This window comes from Oryctolagus cuniculus, chromosome 3, assembly GCF_051225735.1.
Source record: "Oryctolagus cuniculus isolate XC-2025 breed Fujian yellow rabbit chromosome 3, ASM5122573v1, whole genome shotgun sequence".
NCBI classification, from domain to species: Eukaryota; Metazoa; Chordata; class Mammalia; order Lagomorpha; family Leporidae; genus Oryctolagus; species Oryctolagus cuniculus.
Window position 1 is genome coordinate 107,143,495 of NC_142869.1, and position 19,841 is coordinate 107,163,335.

General features: G+C 42.0%; 1 pseudogene; it reads left to right on the forward strand.

The window, feature by feature from the left end:
* Positions 1-959: 959 nt before the first annotated feature.
* On the forward strand, positions 960-1,540 carry LOC100351827 (homeobox expressed in ES cells 1 pseudogene; annotated as a pseudogene).
* Positions 1,541-19,841: the final 18,301 nt, after the last annotated feature.

The window sequence follows — 19,841 nt, forward strand, 5'->3', positions numbered from 1 at the left end:
GCCTTCTGAATACACAGATCTTTCTGATCAGTTTTGAGATCTGGCCATGCAGAGAGGATCTGCAGCCTCTTCCCTTTGTTCTCAAATGTGTATTGGTCCAGGGACTGCAGCCAATGGAGGATGCCACTGACACAAAAGAATCCAGCAGGAACCCCTTCAAACTGACATCAACGCTACCAGCCACACAAGTCCCCCATTCTAACCCCAGACAGAAGCCACGCTGTTTCATCTCAAAATAATAGGGATGTGGGTCCTCCACTGCAGCACAATTTCCTGTGGGTGATCAAGCGTGATGATCCCAGAAGGTTGCCCCCAGAGCTGAAACAGGAAGGGAAGAGAAAGGGACACTACACTGTGGAAGCTGAGATTCTGCTGTGAAGTCCCATTTTATCCCTGTATCCGCTTTTTCTACTTTCCTTTGAGAAATAACACACCACAAAATAGCTGCAAGGAACAAGCAGTGGCAACCTCACTCAAGACACAAGAGGATTGTCATCCAACTGGCCCCAGGCCCCTGCTTCTCTGTTAATCATTAAATTAAGGCTTCTCCATCACTCCTTCCTGCCTTCTGTAGGTTAAGCCCCTTATAGCACATCTCAGGCCCCAAGAGCATGTTTTTTAAGATTTAACATATATACATATATATATACACACACACACACACACATACATACAAATAATTCAATCAATTTACTAGTAAAGAACCCAGAAACAAAGAGAAAAATCATATCCCCAGTTAAACATGTCCAAGTGTCCAGATAGTGGTGACATTTTCAGCATGAGATGGTAGGATGACCGTGCCCTTGATATAACGTAAGTATGTGGGCCGTCTCACATGTAATTCCTCTAGACCCAGCTTGGTTCTTCTCCAACATCACTTGTTGAAGTTGTACCTGACTGTAAACGTGGTACAGAGGCAGTAAAGAGGCCAGAGCTGTATCTGTGCAGCCCATAAGATGATGTCTCTCAGTCTTCAGGAAGGTGCTTGGTTTGTGAAAAGCAAACCCTCATCCTGCTCATTTTCAATTGAGAGCATCTTAGGACTGGACCAGAAGAAAGACAGCTTTGTATCAATGAAACTCCACAGGCCACGGGCAGACACCTGCAGCTCCTTAGGGAATGATGCTAACTCACATCACCATGTCCTGAATTTTCCCAGTAGCATCTCGTTCCCATGCACTGAGGATCATTCAATGCCAGAAGAAAGAGCTTTGAAATAAGGAAATTACTTTTCAGCCTCAAAAAGAATGTCTTTAAAAAGAGTGTTGAAGTGGTAAAGAAACCGAAGACCAAGACTGTTTTTACTCAGAATCAGGTTGGATAGAAAATGTCTTTAGAGTAAACTGTTACCCTGGCATTAATATCAGAGATTTAGCTCAAAAACTGAATGAATCTAGAAGAAGACAGAATCCATATTTGGTTCCAAAACCAGTGTGCAAAGGTGAAAAGATCCCATAAAGAATCACAGTTTCTAATGGGAAAAAAATTACAATACAAATCTCCTGGAACAGATAGAAAACTAACATGTAAAAGTGTTTAAACAAGTGAAAACAATGAAGAATTAATGAATGGGAAAATTGAGTGTTAAAAAATGTGGTTTTTTAAAGATTTATTTATTTGAAAATCAGAGTTACACAGAGAGAGAAGGAGAGGCAGAGAGAGAGAGAGGAAGAGAGAGAGAGAGAGAGGTCTTCCATCCGATGGTTCACTCCCCCAATAGCCTGCACTGGCCAGAGCTGCACTGACCCGAAGGCAGGAGCCAGGAGCTTCCTCCAGGTCTCCCACGTGGGTGCAGGGGCCCCAGGACTTGGGCCATCGTCTACTGCTTTCCCAGGCCATGGCAGAGAGCTGGATCAGAAGTGGAGCAGCCAGGACTTGAACCAGCACCCATATGGGATGCAGGAAGCACAGGTGGTGGCTTTACCCTCTAGACCACAGTGCTGGCCCCCAAAAATATGTTTTCAGAGATGGTGGAATAGGAGGGAGCTTACTGCCCTAGTCTAGGGGAACACAATTTAAAAAAAAAAATGAAGAGAGTGCAATCTCAGGGAAGAGTTAAGAAGAAAATGGCAGATGAAACTCCAAGCAGAGCCGGCGCCACAGCTTACTAGGCTAATCCTCCGCCTTGCAGCGCCGGCACACCGGGTTCTAGTCCCGGTCAGGGCGCCGGATTATGTCCCAGTTGCCCCTCTTCCAGGCCAGCTCTCTGCTGTGGCCTGGGAAGGCAGTGGAGGATGGCCCAAGTCCTTGGGCCCTGCACCCCATGGGAGACCAGGAGAAGCACCTGGCTCCTGCCTTCAGATCAGCGCGGTGCGCCGGCCACAGCGCGCCAGCCGCGGCAGCAATTGGAGGGTGAACCAACAACAAAGGAAGACCTTTCTCTCTGTCTCTATCTCTCACTGTCCACTCTGCCTGTCAAAAAAAAAAAAAAAAAAAAAAAAAAAAAAACTCCAAGAAAATTAGAGGGACACTGTGGATGCATACATCTCAGGATCCCAGCAGCCGAGAGTCCCAGCATCAGCTTTGGAGAGTGAGGAGAGTCCAGACTGCAGCACTAGCAATAAAGCTGCAGGAAAAGCCTGGCATGAGTCTGGATTGGAATCCATTGGGTGAGAATGTACCTGCCAACCTAGAGGGGAAAAGGAGAAGGCACATTTCTCTCTCCCCAACCACCCAGCTCTGGCACCCAGTAGCTAGCTGGCGCCGTTTTAGACATGTAACAGCTGTGCCAGCATGTGTCCACACCCCTGCAACCAACTGAGAGGAGTTGCCTGAGTCTGGCTGGGAGAATTGACAGGGGGTTGGGCATTCATGACTGTGGGAGCCTTGTGTGCTGGGACTGTGAAAACACTATGACCATGTAGGAGGGGGCAGGGTATGTCTGAGTCTCTGGGCGGTCAATGCAGGTGACTCCACAGGATCGGGGCTCCATGATTAACTGGTAAGGATCACTACTGCAGGATCCATGCTCACTCTGGGAACTGTGCAGATCCCTTCTGTGGTTCTTGTGGCAGCACAGAAGAATATTACACCCACTGGGGCTAGCGTTGAGGCATTGGTCTCCTTGGAGGAGAGGAGGTGAGCATGAGACTATGCCAACAGAGCTGAATAAAACTTATCTCTGATTAAAAAAAAAAAAAGGAGATTTACCATACTCAATTTGGGAGTCACCTTGGACACTCCTCTCACCCTGAAACACTGACACCCAGCACATGTCTCTGGGTATTCACTTAAAGAGCAGACACGATACAGAGGCACAGTCCAAAGATAAAAGCAATGGGGGGAGGAAGGAAACCAGTCAACAAGTATCTCCACAAATGCCCAAAAATAAGTGCAAAATTCAAGAAACTAGAATAAGGAAGACAAAATGGCATCTCCAAAGGAACACAACAATTCAGTACTAGAATGCAAAGATGAAGAGATTGAAGAAATACCAGAAATGGAATTCAAAAAATTGATCATAGGATTACTTAGAAGTAATCAGAAGTAAATCCACAAATTAAAGAAATCCATGCATGACATAAATGAAAATTTTTCCCATGAAATTGAGATTTGAAGGATAAATCAAAATGAAATATTAGAAATGAAGAATTCAATAGATCAAATGAAAATGAGGTAGAAAGCCTTAACAACAGACTCAGTGAAGCAGAAGAAACAATATCCAAGTTAGAAGACAAATCTCTGGAAATTTTACAGTCTGACAAAAAAAAAAAAAAAGTTCTATTTAGTGAAATAATTACAGAAAATTTCCCTAATTTGGAGAAAGAAAGGGACATCTAAGAACACGAAGCACATAGAACTCCTAATAGACATGACCAGAAAAGATCTTCACTACAACACATCATATTCAAACTCTCCACAATAAAACATAAAGAAGATTCTAAAATATGCATGAGAGAAACACCAGATTACTTTCAGAGGCTCTCCAATTAGACTCACAGCTGACTTCTTATCAGAAACCCCACAGGCTAGGAGAGAATGGTGATGTATACTCCAAGTCTTAGGAGAAAAAAACTGTCAACCCAGAATACTGTAACCTGCAAATCAATCATTTATGAATGAAGGAGAAATAAAAACCTTCCATAACAAACAAATTGAAAGAATTTGTCACAAATCTTCTAGCTTTATCAGAGATGGTTAAGGATATGCTACAAACAGAAACATGCTCATCACTATGAAAGAAGGTGAAGGTAGAAAACCTCCCAGTAAAAGTACAAAGGAAATCCAAAATAAACAATAGGAATATTTATTTTAAAAAATGTCAGGGCCAAGTCATTATTTATCAACAGTCACCTTGAATGTAAATGGCCTCAACTCCACAGTTAAAAGATACAGACTGGCTGAATGGATTAAAAAACAAAACCCATCTATTTGCTGCCTACAAAAAACGTATCTCACCAATAAAGATACTCACAGGCTGAAAGTGAAAGTACCAAAAAAATATTATATGCTAACAGAAAACAAAAAAAGAGCTGAAGTAGCCATCCAGATATCAGACAAAACAGACTTTCACAGAAAAACTGTTAAAAGAGACTAAGGCACTATGTAATGATTAGGGGGTCAATTCAACAGGAACATCTGAATATAATAAATATATATTATCTAATTACAGGGCACCAGGATATTTAAAAGAAATTTTAATGGATCTAAGGCAGACATAGACTCCCATATAATAGTAATGGGAGTCTTCAATACCCTACTTTCAACAATGGACAGATCAAACAGACAGAAAATCAGTAAGGAAACAACAGAATTAATCGACACAAGAGACCAAATGGACCTAATGGATATCTACAAAACTTTTCATCCTACAGTTACAGAATAGACATTCTTCTCATCAGTGCATGGAACTTTCTCTAGGATAGACCACATGCTAGGCCATAAAGCAAGTCTCAGCAAATTAAAAAAAAAATATATAGAAATCATACCTTGCATCTTCTCTGCCCACAATGGAATGAAGCTGGAAATCAACAACTCAAGAATCTCTAGAATAAATGTAAATAGATAGAGACTGAACAACAAGCTCCTGAATGAACAGTGAGTCATCAAAAAAATCAAAAGATAAATTAAAAAAAGTTCTGGAAATGAATGAAAATTACATACAACATGTCAAATCTTCTGGGATACAGCAAAAGCAGTATTAAAAGGAAAGTTTGTAGCAATTGGTGCCTATATCAAGAAATTGGGAAGACATGAAATAAATGAGCTATCAGTGCATCTCAAGGACCTAGAAAAACAACAGTAAACCAAACCCAAAATTAGTAGGAGAAAAGAAATAATTAAAATTAGAGAAGAATAGGGCCGGCGCCACGGCTCACTAGGCTAATCCTCCACCTTGCGGTGCCGGCACACCGGGTTCTAGTCCCGGTCAGGGCACCGGATTCTGTCCCGGTTGCCCCTCTTCCAGGCCAGCCCTCTGCTGTGGCCAGGGAGTGCAGTGGAGGATGGCCCAGGTGCTTGGGCCCTGCATCCCATGGGAGACCAGGAAAAGCACCTGGATCCTGGCTCCTGCCATCGGATCGGCGGGGTGCGCCGGCCGCAGCGCGCCGGCCGCGGCGGCCATTGGAGGGTGAACCAACGGCAAAAGGAAGACCTTTCTCTCTGTCTCTATCTCTCACTGTCCACTCTGCCTGTCAAAAAATAAAAAAATAAAAAATAAAAAAATAAAAAAATAAAAAAAATAAAAAAAAATAAAATTAGAGAAGAATAAACAAAAGAGAAACCAAAAACACAATACAATAAATATCAGTGAAACTGAGAGTTGGATTTTTGAAAAAATACATAAAATTGACACACCATTGTCCTAATTAATGAAAAAAGAGGGAGAAGACCCAAATCAATAAAATTAGAGATGAAAAAGGAAATGTAACAGACACCACAGAAATAAAAAGAATCACCAAAAATTACTACAAAGAGTTGCATGCCAACATATCAGGAAACCTGGAAGAAATGGATAAATTACTGGACACATGCAACCTACCTAAACTGAGCCATGAAGACACAGAAAACCTGAACAGACCAATAACCAATACATAAATTGAATCAGTAATAAAAACCCTCCCAGCAAAGAAAAGTCCAGGACCAATGGTTTCACTGCTAAATTCTACCAGACATTTAAAGAAGAACTAAATCCAATTCTTCTCAAGCTATTCAAAAATTGAATGGGAGGGAATATTTCCAAACTCCTTCTATGAAGCCAGCATCACCTAAATTACTAAACCTGAAAAAGATACAACAGAGAAAGAGAACTACAGGCTAATTTCCCTGATGAACACAAATGCAAAAAAAAAATTTGCTAGCCAACTGAATCCAACAACACATCAGAAAGATCAATAACCTGTGGGATTTATCCCTGGTATGCAGGGATGGTTTAACATTCACAAATCAATCAATGTGATATATCACATTAAGAAACTGAAGAACAAAAATCAGATATAACGAAAGCATTTTATAAAATACAACATCCTTTCATGATGAAAACTTTAAGCAAATTGTGTATATAAGGAACATTCCTCAACACAACCAAGGCAATTTATTACAAACCTATGACCAGCACTAAATGGGGAAAAGTTGGAAGTATTCCCACTAAGGTTCAGAACCAGACAAGGATTCCCATTTTCACCATTGCTATTCAATATAGTCCTGGAAGTTTTAGCCAGAGCCATTAGGCAAGAAAAAGAAATCAAAAGGATACAGATTAGGAAGGAAGAAGTGAAAGTACCCTATTTTCAGATGACATGATTCTATATTTAGGGGATCCAAAAGACTCCACTACAAGACTATTGAAATTCATAAAAGAGTTTGGTAAAGTAGCAGGATATAAAATCAACACACAAAAATCAATAGCCTTTGTATATACAGACAATGCCACAGCTGAGAAAGAATTTCTAAGATAAATTCAATTCACTTCAATTCACAATAGCTACAAAAAAATCAAACACCTTGGAATAAATTTAACCAAGGACATCAAAGATTTCTGCAATGAGAATTACAAAACATTAAAGAAAGAAATAGAAGAAGATACCAAAAAAATGGAAAAAAAGTCCATGTATTGGAAGAATCAATATGGTCAAAATTTCCATACTACTGAAAGCAATTTACAGAATCAGTGTGATACAAATCAAAATACCAAGGACATTCTTCTCAGATTTAGAAAAAAACAATGCTGAAATTCATATGGAAACACAAGAGACTCTGAATAGCTAAAGCAATGTATACAACAAAAACAAAGCCAGAGGCATCAAAATACCAGATTTCAAAACATACTACAGAGCAGTTATAATCAAAACAGCTGGTATGGGTACAAAAACAGATGGACAGACCAATTGAACAGGATAGAAATAAATTAATCCATACATCTACAACCAACTTATCTTTGGCAAAGGAACTAAAATCAATCCCTGGAGCAAGGACAGTCTCTTCAACAAATGGTCTGGGAAAACTGGATCTCCACATGCAGAGTATGAAGCAAGACCCTTCCCTTATACCTTACACAAAAATCCACTCAAAATGTATCAAAGACCTAAATCTGACTTAATACCATCAAATTATTTTAGAACATTGGGGAAACACTGCAAGACATTGGCATAGGCAGAGTTCTTGGAAAAGACCACAGAGGCACAGGCAATTAAAGACAAAGTTGGGGGGCTGGTGCTATGGCTCACTTGGTTAATCCTCTGCCTGCGGCACCAGCATCCTATATGGGCACTGGGTTCTAGTCCCGATTGCCCCTTTTCCAGTCCAGCTCTCTGCTGTGGCCTGGGAAAGTAGTAGAAGATGGCCCAAGTGCTTGGGCCCCTGCACCCGCATGGGAGACCAGGAACAAGCATCTGACTCCTGGCTTTGGATCAGCGCAGCTCTGACCATTGTGGCCATTTGGGGAGTGAACCAATGGAAGGAAGACCTTTCTCTCTGTCTCTCTCTCTCTCACTGTCTGTAACTCTAATTCTCAAATAAAATAAATTTTAAAAAATCTTTAAAAAAAAAGACAAAATTGACAAATGGAATTATATCAAATTGAGAAGCTTCTGCACTGCAAAAGAAACAATTAGCAAAGAGGCAACTGACAGAATGGGAGAAATTATTTGCAAAGTATGCAACTGATAAAGGATTAATAGCCAGAATATATAAAGAGATCTAGATACTCAACAGCAACAAGACAAATAACCCAGTTAAGAAATCAGCAAAGGACTTAAATAGGCATTTTTCAAAAGAAGAAATCCGAATGACCAACAGACATATGAAAAAAATGCTCAGGATCACTAGCCATCAGGGAAATGCAAATCAAAACCACAATGAGGGGGCCAGCACTGTGGCATAGTGGGTAATACTGCCACCTGCTAGTGCCGGCATCCCATACGGGTGCTGGTTCAAGTCCTGGCTGCTCCAATTTCTATCTAGCTGTCTGTCATGGTCAGGGAAAACAGTAGAAGGTGGTTCAAGTGCTTGGGCCCCTGCACCCGTGTAGGAGGCCCAGAAGAAGCTCCTGGCTCCTGGCTTCAGATCAGCTCAGCTCCAGCCGTTTTGGCCATTTGGGGAGTGACTCAGCATATAGAAGACTTTTCTCTCTCTCTCTGCCTCTGTAACTCTGTAACTCTGCCTTCCAAATAAATAAATAAATCTTTCTTTAAAAAAACACAGTCAGATTTCGCCTCACCCCCATTAGAATGGCTTTCATACAGTAAGCAACAAACAATAAACGCTGCTAAGGATGTTGGGAAAAAGGTATCCTAATCCATTGTTGGTGGGAATGCAAACTGGTGCAGCCACTCTGGAAAACAGTAAGGAGATAACTCAGAAACCTGAATTTAGACCTACCACATCACCCAGCCATCCCACTCCGGGGAATTTTCCCAAGGGTAACAAAATAAGCATATGAAAGAATTATCTGTACCCCCATGTTTATTGCAGCTCAATTCACAATAGCTAAGGTATAGGATCAACCCAAATGTCTGTCAACTGAAAACTGGATAAAGAAATTATGGGAAATATACACCATGGAATACTACACAGTGACAAAAAAAAAAAAAAAAAGAAATCGTGTCGTTTGCAACGAAATGGATTTTTTTGAACACCTTGTTCAAAAAAGAAAACTAGAAAACATTCTATTTCATGAAATAAGCCAGTTCCCAAAGGCCAAATACCACATGTTCTCCCCATCTGTTGTAACTAACAGAGTACCTAAAAGGTAATCTATAGAAGTGAAATTGACAGAGATGCGACGATGTTGAACAGCCCTTGTCTGTACTGTTGAGGAACAGGGTTTTTTTTTTTTATACTATTTATTGAACTTTTTACTTAGTATCGGGTTAATCTGAAGTGTATAAAGTGAATTAAAATAAAACTTAGTAAAATATAAGAATGGGAGTAAGCAAGGGAGGGCAGGTAGGGTTGGAAGAATCACTATGTTCCTAAATTTGTATTTATGAAATGCATGAAGTTTGTACACCTTAAATAAAAGGTTTCTGGGGGAAAAATGTGTTTTCTTTCCTGCATTTAATCTGTATTTTTTCTAAAAATATAGTGTAAATAATTACCGTTCTAGCATGGTACATATTAGATTTGGGTACTTTACTTACAGTAAAGACTATTCCTATATTTTTAAATAAACATTTTCAGAAAAGCCAGCTATTTTTAAAGTGGACACAGTTAATCTAACAAAATAATTCCCCAAAATCAATAAACTTGTGACTAAGGCATTCCACAAGCTAGATTCCATTCACAAACTATTTCAAGTAAAATAATCTAAAGAACAAAGATGTGATTTATTTTAACTAGTTTCTTTCGAGTGCATTGTGAAACATGATTATGCTTAACTGTATTATAGAGTGTGATTTATTTATGAATCTTCAGTTTCTTTTGATTTATGGCATAAACAATGAGACCATCTCACCAAATATTAAAACAAATCCTGATAGTATGCCAATTTCAAGTTGTTGGGGTTTTTTTTAGGCAAAGTCGTTTTGTAAGAGATATAAAAACAGCAGCTGTTGGAGCCGGTGCCGTGGCATAGCAGGTAAAGCTGCCACTTGCAGTGCCAGTGTCCCTAGTGGATGCTGGTGAGTCCCGGCTGCTCCTCTTCTGATCCAGCTCTGCTGTAGCCTGGGCCTTGGGCCACTGCACACGCATTTGAAACCTGGAAGAAGCTTCTGGCTCCTGGCTTTGGATCAGCCCAGCTCCAATCATTGCAGCCATTTGTGGAGTGATTCAGCTGGTGGAAGACCTTTCTGTCTCCCTCTCCCTCTCTGTAACTCTGCCTCTCTTTAACTCTGCCTTTCAAATAAATAAATCTTAAAAAAAAAAAAAAAGCAGCTTTCATATTCACACCATTGGCACTTCGTTGCACAAAAGCTGCAAACAAATGCAAGATTAAGTAGTTTTCTAGTTCATTTAATGTTATATTTTTCATTCATCAAAAGATAGTGATCATCTGGCATAAAAAAAAAGGAAAGAAATCGTACCTGATTTTATTACCAGTCACTGGACTCCATGGGAACTGGGGAATGGGGAGATTCTGTTGTTTTCTGGGCAGAGTGCTCTTGGCCCAGAAAGCCTTGTGAGGAAAGACATCAGGCATGTCTCGCCATGATGTTGGAGAGGAGGAGATGCTCAAGACCTACAGGGTCAGCAGCGAAGTGGTGGTGGCTGAGAAACTGAGAGGTCAAATTCACATCAGATAAGTAGAACCCAAGATACGTTCAAGATACTGTTTCTGTACCTCTGTGTGCTAGCATTCCTCTTTCCAACGACTGCCTTCCTCTTCTTGGTTCTCCCACAGCACCTGCGATTACCTCCAAGGTAGATTTTCAGCTTTCAGTCTGTTTCTGAGGCCAGAGCCTTCCAGCTCATGACTGGTACGTGTATGACTCATACATAAACAAGGTGTTCAATAAACATTTGTTGAACTCAACTGTAGTACTCCTGAGACTTCAGACTTTAAACTCATAGCACTAGAGTCCCTTCCAGACTAAAAGTGCAATTCATTGACTGCCAACGGTATTAGATAATCACCAAGGATTACTTGGAAAATAATGACAAATATAAAAGAAATAAAAATGGACTAATCTCATGCCCAGAGATAATCACAAGTTACTTTTTGATATATTTTCCCTAGCTTCTCTTTCTATGAGTAAACATATTTTATAGATGGAGATTATAAATACTTTAACTTAATAAAATTAATTATAGGGGCAGGCGCTGTGGCATAGTGGGTAAAGCCGCTGCCTGCTAGTGCCAGTATCCCATATGGAAGTAAGTTTGAGATCCTGCTGCTCCACTTCCAATCCAGCTCTCTGATATGGCCTGGGAAAGCAGTAGAAGATGGCCCAAGTCCTTGGGTCCCTGCACCTGATGTGCGACCTGGAAGAAGCTCCTGGCTCCTTTTGGATCGGCTCAGCTCTGGCTGTCACAGCCATCCAGGGAGTGAACCAGTGGATGGAAGACTTTCTCTCTCCCTCTCTCTGCCTCTGCCTCTCTGTAGCTCTGCCTTTCAAATAAATAAATAAATAAACAAATACTTTAAAAAAATAATTGTAAACACTTGTCATATTTTTTGATCTTCATTTACAATGGTCCTTGGAACTTATATTTCTAAATTCAAATATATTCCAATATTATTATATTCAAATCTATATAAACCTGTTCAAATTTTTTACTATCTCTTTAGGAAATCATTCTTAAAATGATTTGGTGGCTCACTTGGTTAATCCTCCACCTGCGGCACTGGCATCCCATATGGGCACTGGGTTCTAGTCCTGGTTGCTCCTCTTCCAGTCCAGCTCTCAGCTGTGGCCCGGGAAGGCAGTGGAGGATGGCCTAAGTGCTCGGGCTCCTGCACCTGCATGGGAGACCAGGAGGAAGCACCTGGCTCCTGGCTTCAGATCCGCGCAGCGCCAGCCATAGTGGCCATTTGGGGAGTGAACCAACGGAAAGACCTTTCTCTCTCTCTCTCTCTCTCTCTCTCTCTCTCACTGTCTATAACTCTACCTGTCAAATAAAAAAAAAATGACTTGGGACAGTGAGAAATACACACTACGAAAATTGGGAAATTATCTACTAAAAAACAAATCATTTAATGGATGGGAAAACTAAGATCCAAGAACAGTTTTTTTTTTTTTTTTAAGTCACTCTGGTGTTAACATCTTTGAGAAAAAATCACCAGAAAAAGATGAATGGAAACTGACATTTTTCAAGTATAGATAAAGTCATGAAATGCTAAAGATTGGTTTACCTGGGCTATGATCTCTGGCCAAAGGCTAGGTGCTCATTCAAGGAAATGTCTGTTTCTAGCCATACAGTTCTCTTCCCAGTAACCACAGTTGGTTCTTCCTCTGCCTCTAACTATATCACAAGGGAGTCAACAATAGTCCTTATAGCCCCTTTTGACTTCTGGCAAATTGTTAGTCAACTGCTTTATCTCAGCACCAACTAGGTTCCAAATCATGAAAAATACTGAAGATAGAACGGTGGGTAAGACAGACAGAGGCCCTGTCCCCGGGAGCTTATGTGTGAATGTCAGAAAGCACAGATGACTAGCATGATAGAACAGAATAGCTCAGGCTATTAGCTACTAGGTTACTAGGTTTTAGCTCATGTGATGGAGAGCTGTTGTATCTAGGGTGATCAGGATGATTTTTCTGAAAAGCTTGTATTTGAGTTAAGACCCAAATGATGACAAGTACCAGCCACTGGGAGATATGAAGCATGCAGCTGAATCTAAGACTGAGCCAGAAACTAATGGCAGGTGAGAGAGAGAGAGAGTGGAAAGGATATGGTTAGGGTTAGCTGAAGGCTAATCCTGAAGGCCATTGCAGGCCATGTTTAGCATGTTGGGTTTTATCCTGGTTGCAGTAGCAAGCCCTGGAGGGCTTAAGGCTCAGGAGCTGCGTGCTGAGCTTTCTGTTTGCTGGTGTCAAATCACCTGGGAGACAGCACAGACACCTGAAGAAGGCAGGCTGAGGACCAAGCCCCACGGTTGAGAGAAGAAGAAGGTTTCAAAGGAGACTGCCAGGTGTCTCGTTTAGCTGGGAGAGGAGCCAAGACATGTGGTCTTCCAGAAACTCAGAGAACGTGTCCAGACAAGGAGGGTGTGGCCAACAGCATCCAACACCACTGAGAGGATCAACAAGGTGATGACACTGAACGTGGGCTCAGGTAGAAAGAGGGTCATTCATGGCTCTGAAAGAAAAAGCTCAGTGAAGCAATTGATAGGAAAAGCTTGAATGGAGTGGACTGGGGACAGAAAGGTGGTGGTGGGTGGTGACAACAAACAGGGCTGATTCTGCCAAGGAATTGCGATGCAAAGAACAGCAGAGGAACACAGCAGTCTCTGCGATGGAGCGTGGGTGGAGGCAGATGTTGGAGAGCACTGTCCAGTAAAAATTTCCAGGCTGATGGACATGTTCTGCATCTGCTGGGGGCCATTTGAAAAGCGGCTGATAGGAATGAGGAACTGAACTGTTGCTTTTACTTGAGTTAAATTTACCTAGCTGCGTGTAACTCGCAGCTACTGCTTGGGCAGCACAATTTGTAGTTTTGCCTTTAAGGAGTGATATTCAGATACATCTGTATGCTGATAGGAATTATTACATACATTAACTCAAATGGGTGCCTGAGAAACTCTGCATCCTGGGTGGATCTTTCTGCCACTACCAATTCAAATCTGTTGGTATTGGACTCACAGTTTACATTTTACAATAAGAAGGAGAAAAAACCATCCCTTAAGGTCCATTCCTTGAACCTTATGGTTCTGGGTGAGTCACTTTAACTTCTGTGAGCCCAGTCTTTCCAATAGGCCTGGAGTTTAGCATAAGAATACCTCAGGGCCAGTGCTGTGGCATAGCTGGTAAAGCCTGTGGTGTCAGCTTTATGAGTGTCAGTTTGAGACCAGGCTGCTCCTCTTCCTATCCAGCTCTGTGGTGTGGTCTGGGAAGGCAGTAGAGGGTGGCTCAAGTCCTTGGGCCCCTCCGTGTGGGAGACCCAGAAGAAGCTCCTGGCTCCCAGCTCCAGATTGGTGCAGCTCCAGCCGTTGCAGCCATCTGGGGAGTGAACCAGCAGATGGAAGAATATCTCTGTGTGTGTGTGTGTCTCTCTCTCTCTCTGTCTCTCTCCCTCTCTCTCTCTCAATCTCTGCCTCTCTGTAACTCTGCCTTTTGAATACATAAATAAATCTTTTTTTAAAAAAAGAATACTTCAGTCCTATTTTCTAAGGATAAAGGAGATGAAGTCCTTGTTGGATCTAATTAAAATGTCAGTATGACGAGAGATTAAGAATACAGGATTCTTTATTTTATAGTAATTATAATGTTCTCTGTAAAATAGCACACTGTATGAATACAATATATACAATTTATTATTGGTGTGATACCTATGTATTGTATTTTAATTCAAATATATAGAATAACCATGTGTAATTTTTATCTACATGTTGATGATATATGGTGGTTATTTCTCTTCAAATGGTTGGACTTAATTTTGTAAATGTGTTATACTTTTAAAAAATTTGAAAAGTATAGTTTTCATTTCTTAAAGTAATATTTTCCAATAAAAAAAAAAGAATACAGGATTAGCATAGCAAGCCATAGAGGTTCAAATCCCAGCTCTCACGTGCATTAGCTAGGAAACCATAAGTGAATTACATGACCTTCTTAAAGACTCAGTCCCTACATCTGTAAAATGGGGATAATAAGAGTCTAGGATATGGTGAAGACCCAGTAAGATCATTTGGGTACAATGGCTGCTCCAATGAAGAGCATATGACTCTCAGGACTAAAAAGAGTTCTGTGGCAGTGGCGGGGGGCAGTGGGTGGGAGAGTGAGATCTCTGTCCTTCAAAGGTTAGGTAGCTAGGTACCACACAGAATGAATGGGCATGAGTCGGCATTTAATAAAAGTCATGTATTATCATTAACAGCAGGCATTAGAGGGGCCAGCCTTAGAGCCCCCAGTCTAGTGTTGGTTCACTAAAGCTGCTGACTGGGTGCACTTGGTTAGCATCTAGAAAGCAGGCATATGTTTTGCAAGATAGCAGGATAACTGTTTCCTAAACCTGGGATCTGGGATTAGGAAAGAGTTTCCCCTACTTGGAGCATGTGACTCCTTCGCAGAAGTGGGTGCAAAGATAGGAAGGTTTGGAGAGCGTCTCCAATAAACATTACTACTACTGGATGATTTGTTATTTTTCCCAGGCCCTTATCTACCAACACTGCCCACTTAACCCTTGAAACTTACTGATAATTCTGGGCCCAGCTGCCAGGCCAGCCATCATCTGTTTAGAACTTCAAATGAATGCCCCCAGACCCGCCTACTTTCGCCACATAGTGCTTCTAGATAAGTCTCCCTTGTTCCTGATAAAGGCTTTGAAGAATAACTTGCCTGTTAACAAACAGCTTTTGATTGTGCCTGGGTTTGATCTTTATTTTGTCCTTATTCCTCAAACCCCTTTAAATGGGTTCTTTCACACTCCTCAGATTTGCCTAAAGGAAACCCCATGAAACAATGGACCCAATTCTCCTTAGAAGCAGGGAGTGAGCTGTCAAAAAAAGGCCTCCTTCAGGGCTGTGGTGGGTTTGGGGGGAGGGTTGGTGAAGCTCCCAGGGACAGTAAAGAGAGAACCAGGCTAGCTTCAAAAGCAGTGACCCGGTGGGGAAGAGTTATAGCACACAGCCCTCCAGTCCAGGAGGACAGTCTCCACCCACTTTCAAAGAAAGCTTGTTCCTCAGACACAAAGCAGCCTCTTCCCAGGAAAGCCCAAGGTCATCAGTGCCATCCAAATCACCAAAGCCCTCCTCCGATGGCAGAACAGGAAACCAACCCGTGTAACGTAGAGGGGTGTAGAATACACTGCTCCCAAAAGCTAAGTTTTCTGTTGAGACTTTTTTTTTCTGCCTTTGGGAAATTGGCTCTCCTTACAGGGGTGGGGGACCTTTTTTCTGCCAAGGGTCATTTGGATGTTTATAACATCATTCATAGGCCATACAAAATTAGCAACTTAAAAATTAGCCTGCTATAGATGTATTGAATTTCAAGTCCCACCTGCGGTTGCCTTGGCAGAGTCAGACCAAATGATTTCATGGGCCTTATATGGCCATGGCCTGTGGACTGGATGCTCCCCACCCCTGAGTCCTCAGGGGCATACATCCACCCTGCCTCCTTAGCACCTGGCACCTAGTCCAGACTGGCTCTTTAGAATTGCAGACCTCTAGACTGGCGCCGAGGCTCACTAGGCTAATCCTCCACCTACGGCGCTGGCACCCCGGGTTCTAGTCCCAGTCAGGGCGCCAGTTCTGACCCAGTTGCTCCTCTTCCAGTCTAGCTCTCTGCTGTGGCCCAGGAAGGCAGTGGAGGATGGCCCCCGCATGGGAGACCAGGAGAAGCACCTGGCTCCTGACTTCGGATCGGCGCAGCACGCCAGCCGTAGCGGCCATTTGGGGGGTGAAACAATGGAAGGAAGACCTTTCTCTCTGTCTCTCTCTCACTGTTTAACTCTGCCTGTCAAAAGAAAAAAAAATGCAGACCTCTAGATAAGGATTGGTCCAGTGAAGAACACATCTCAAACAGGGCCAATCAGAGTTCTATAAAAAGGGGTTGGGGTGGAAGAGAGAAAACTCTCCATCTCTTTCTCTTTCAAAGATCAAAGAGCCAGGTACCACACAAAGGGAATTGGGAGTTGGGAGTTTAAGACACAACATTAAGGGCAAAATTTGAGTTCCTGAATGCAGCCATGCCTGAATGCCTAAAATTTTATCTACCCTTTTAGACTTCATAGCTATTTCAGCCAATAGATGACACTTTTTCATATGATCATCTTAATTGGTATTCTGACACTTGCAACTCAGAGGACATAAGCTGAAATAATGATATTAATGCTACCTAGGAATTTCTGGATAAAAATGGATGGCATGATAGAAATTCGTGTTCAAAGTGGGTTTTAAGATATAGTCTAGGGGCCAGCGCTGTGGCGTAGCAGGTAAAGCCGCAGCCTGAACTGTTGTTATCCCATGTGGGCGCCAGTTCAAGACCCAGCTGCTCCCCTTCTGATTCAGCTCTCTGCTATGGCCTAGGAAAGTAATGGAAGATGGCCCAAGTCCTTGGCCCCCTGCACCCACATGGGAAGACCCAGAAGAAGCTCCTGGCTCCTGGTTTCAGATCGGTGCAGCTCCAGCGGTTGTGGCCAACTGGGGAGTGAACCAGTGGATGGAAGACCTCTCTCTCTCTTTGCCTCTCCTCTCTCTCTGTGTAACTCTGACTTTCAAATAAGTAAATAAATCTTTAAAAAAATACGTATAGGCTAGGTGCCACCTTGGAAGCCTGTTGCCATAATATAAGCATTATTTCACACTGTCAAAATTGACTCTGTGATTAGATAGGAAGAAGTTATTTAAAGAATAACAGCTTGTCAAGTCTTTTTTTTTTTTTTTGTATTTTTAATTATTTTATTTATTTGACAGGAGGGAGAGAGAGAGATCAAGAGAGAGAATCACCCATCCTCCGATTCACTCCCTGAATGCCCACAACGGCCAGGAGTGGGCCAGGCCAAAGTCAGAAACACAATCCAGGTCTCCCACATGGGTGGTGGGGATGAAAAAGTTGAGCCATTACCTGCTGCCTCATAGGGTGAGCACTAGCAGGAAACTGGAATCAGAAGCAAAGTGAAGACTTGAGCCTGGGTACCCCAATATGCTATGTGGAAGTCCCAAGTTACATCTTAACTACTACATAAAACACTTGACCCTGAAGTCATTTATACCATGTAGATGAGCTAAATCAAAAAGATATTTTCATGTTCTTGAAAGTACAAGGGTTGGAACCACATTATTATTTCAATAGGTACAAAAAAACACATTTGAATGGAGCACTTCCTGTAGATGTACTTATGATGTAAAAATCATATTGAATAACTAATAAAAGAACTATATTATTTTACTCATGTACAATATACATCCTATATACAAGACAAATAGAATTGTTGAGAAGATTAGAGAAAATACTTGGAGTTACAGTTCTAGAAATAATGCCCTCTGCATTGTAGAATTGGTCAGATGAGAGAATCATGATCACATCACCAATTACCAGGCATTTCTGTTTGCACTGCCATTTTTGTACCATTTCTAAATCATTTTTGAGCCTAGAACTCAGCTTTCCACCAATATCCACTCCTGCTAGCTGCATTATGACTTCTGAATGAAGCACTATTGGACTTTTGTTCCCACCACTGCTGCTGGCATGGTATACTTCGCTCACTAATTCCCGGGTCAAAGTTTGTGCCAGTGTAGCTGATTTCTGCACTGTTACAGAAAGAATTGTCTCCTCAAAATTCCTATGCTGAAGTCCTAACCACCAAAGTGACTGTACTGGGAGACACTGTCTTTAAGAAGCTAATTGCAATTAGATATGGACCTAAAGGTAGGGTCCTAAGCCAATGTGACTGGTATCATCATAAGAAGAGGAAAAACTACTAGGAGTGCATGTGCACAGAGCAAAGGCCACAGGGAGACCCAGAAGGGAGAGGCCATCTGCAAACCAAGCAGAGGGGCCTCAGAAGAAATTAACTCTGCCAACACCTTGATCTTGGGCTGCCAGCCTCCAGACTGTGAGAAAGTACATTTCTGTTGTGTAGGCCATCCAGACTGTGGTTTTGTTGTGGTAGCATAGGAAACACAGTGGACTGCTTTCTATGCCTCTCCCTTAGCTGTAAGGCACCTAGGAAGTGGTAGGTGGTAGCACCAAGGAGGAACTCAAGAGACCTCAGAAATGAAGATTATAGAGAACTTGATGATGAAGTCAAAGTGCAAGTGAAGGCAGAGAATGAATCAGAGAGGTTTCTCTATAGCTAAAAACTTGACAGTGGAAAGAGAGAGAAAGAGAGAGAGAGAGAGAGAAGCTGTACAGGGAATGGATTCTGGAAGGAGTTCAATTCTGTATATTTTGAAAATACAGAGCTATACAAATTGGGAATTGGGAGTGGGAGTCTGGGGCAGGGCATGCAGCTTCACTCTAGTGTGAGGTAAGAGCTGAAGCTGAAACAAGAGTGCATGGTTTGAGGGACACAGAAGTAGATTCAGGACCTTGAAAGCTATAGGTGGTTGGAGGTGATATATCAGCTACATCAGTTAGAATGATCTGATTTATGCTCCCGTAACAAACAACCCTAAAATCTTAATAGCAGTAAAGATTTAGTTCTTGTTCTGATGCACGAATTCTGGCTGGTGGCTTCACTCCCCCTTCCCCCTATAACCCTTCAGGGTCCCCGACAGAGGTCCTATCTCAACACGTGCTCCGGTGATCACCAACAATGTCAAGAAGTGAGTGTGGAAAATCAGGCCAGACTCTTAAAGCTTCCACACAGAGAAGTCACTTCCATCTGCTTTTTATTGGCCAAAATAAAACACATGTCAACACTCAACCTGAAAGGGCAAGGAAGTGTAACCCAATCACAGACTCCAAAGGGGTAGAAATGGCAGTATTTGTTCAACCACATTAACAACAACCACAGGAGACAAGTGGAAGAACAGGAACCAACAGACGAAACAGGGACAATTTGGCTTCTACATTGTAGAAGGAGGTGATGAAACAGGGCAATGCAGCATGCAAGAGGCCATCGCCACGCTCAAATACGTTCACTCACTGCTTTGTTTGCTGGAAGCATAGTCATGAGCATTTGTGTGTTTGTGAATGTGAGTGTGTATGTGTGTGTGTGTATGTGTGTGTGTCTTATGTTATTATGTTTTAGCTTGGTTTTTAATTTACAGCATTGGGTTTTCCTTCCTATTTGGGGAGATTTCCCCTTGTGTGTAATATTGGAGAAGGGAGGGCCTGAGGCCAGAGATTCTCCCTTGCCATCCT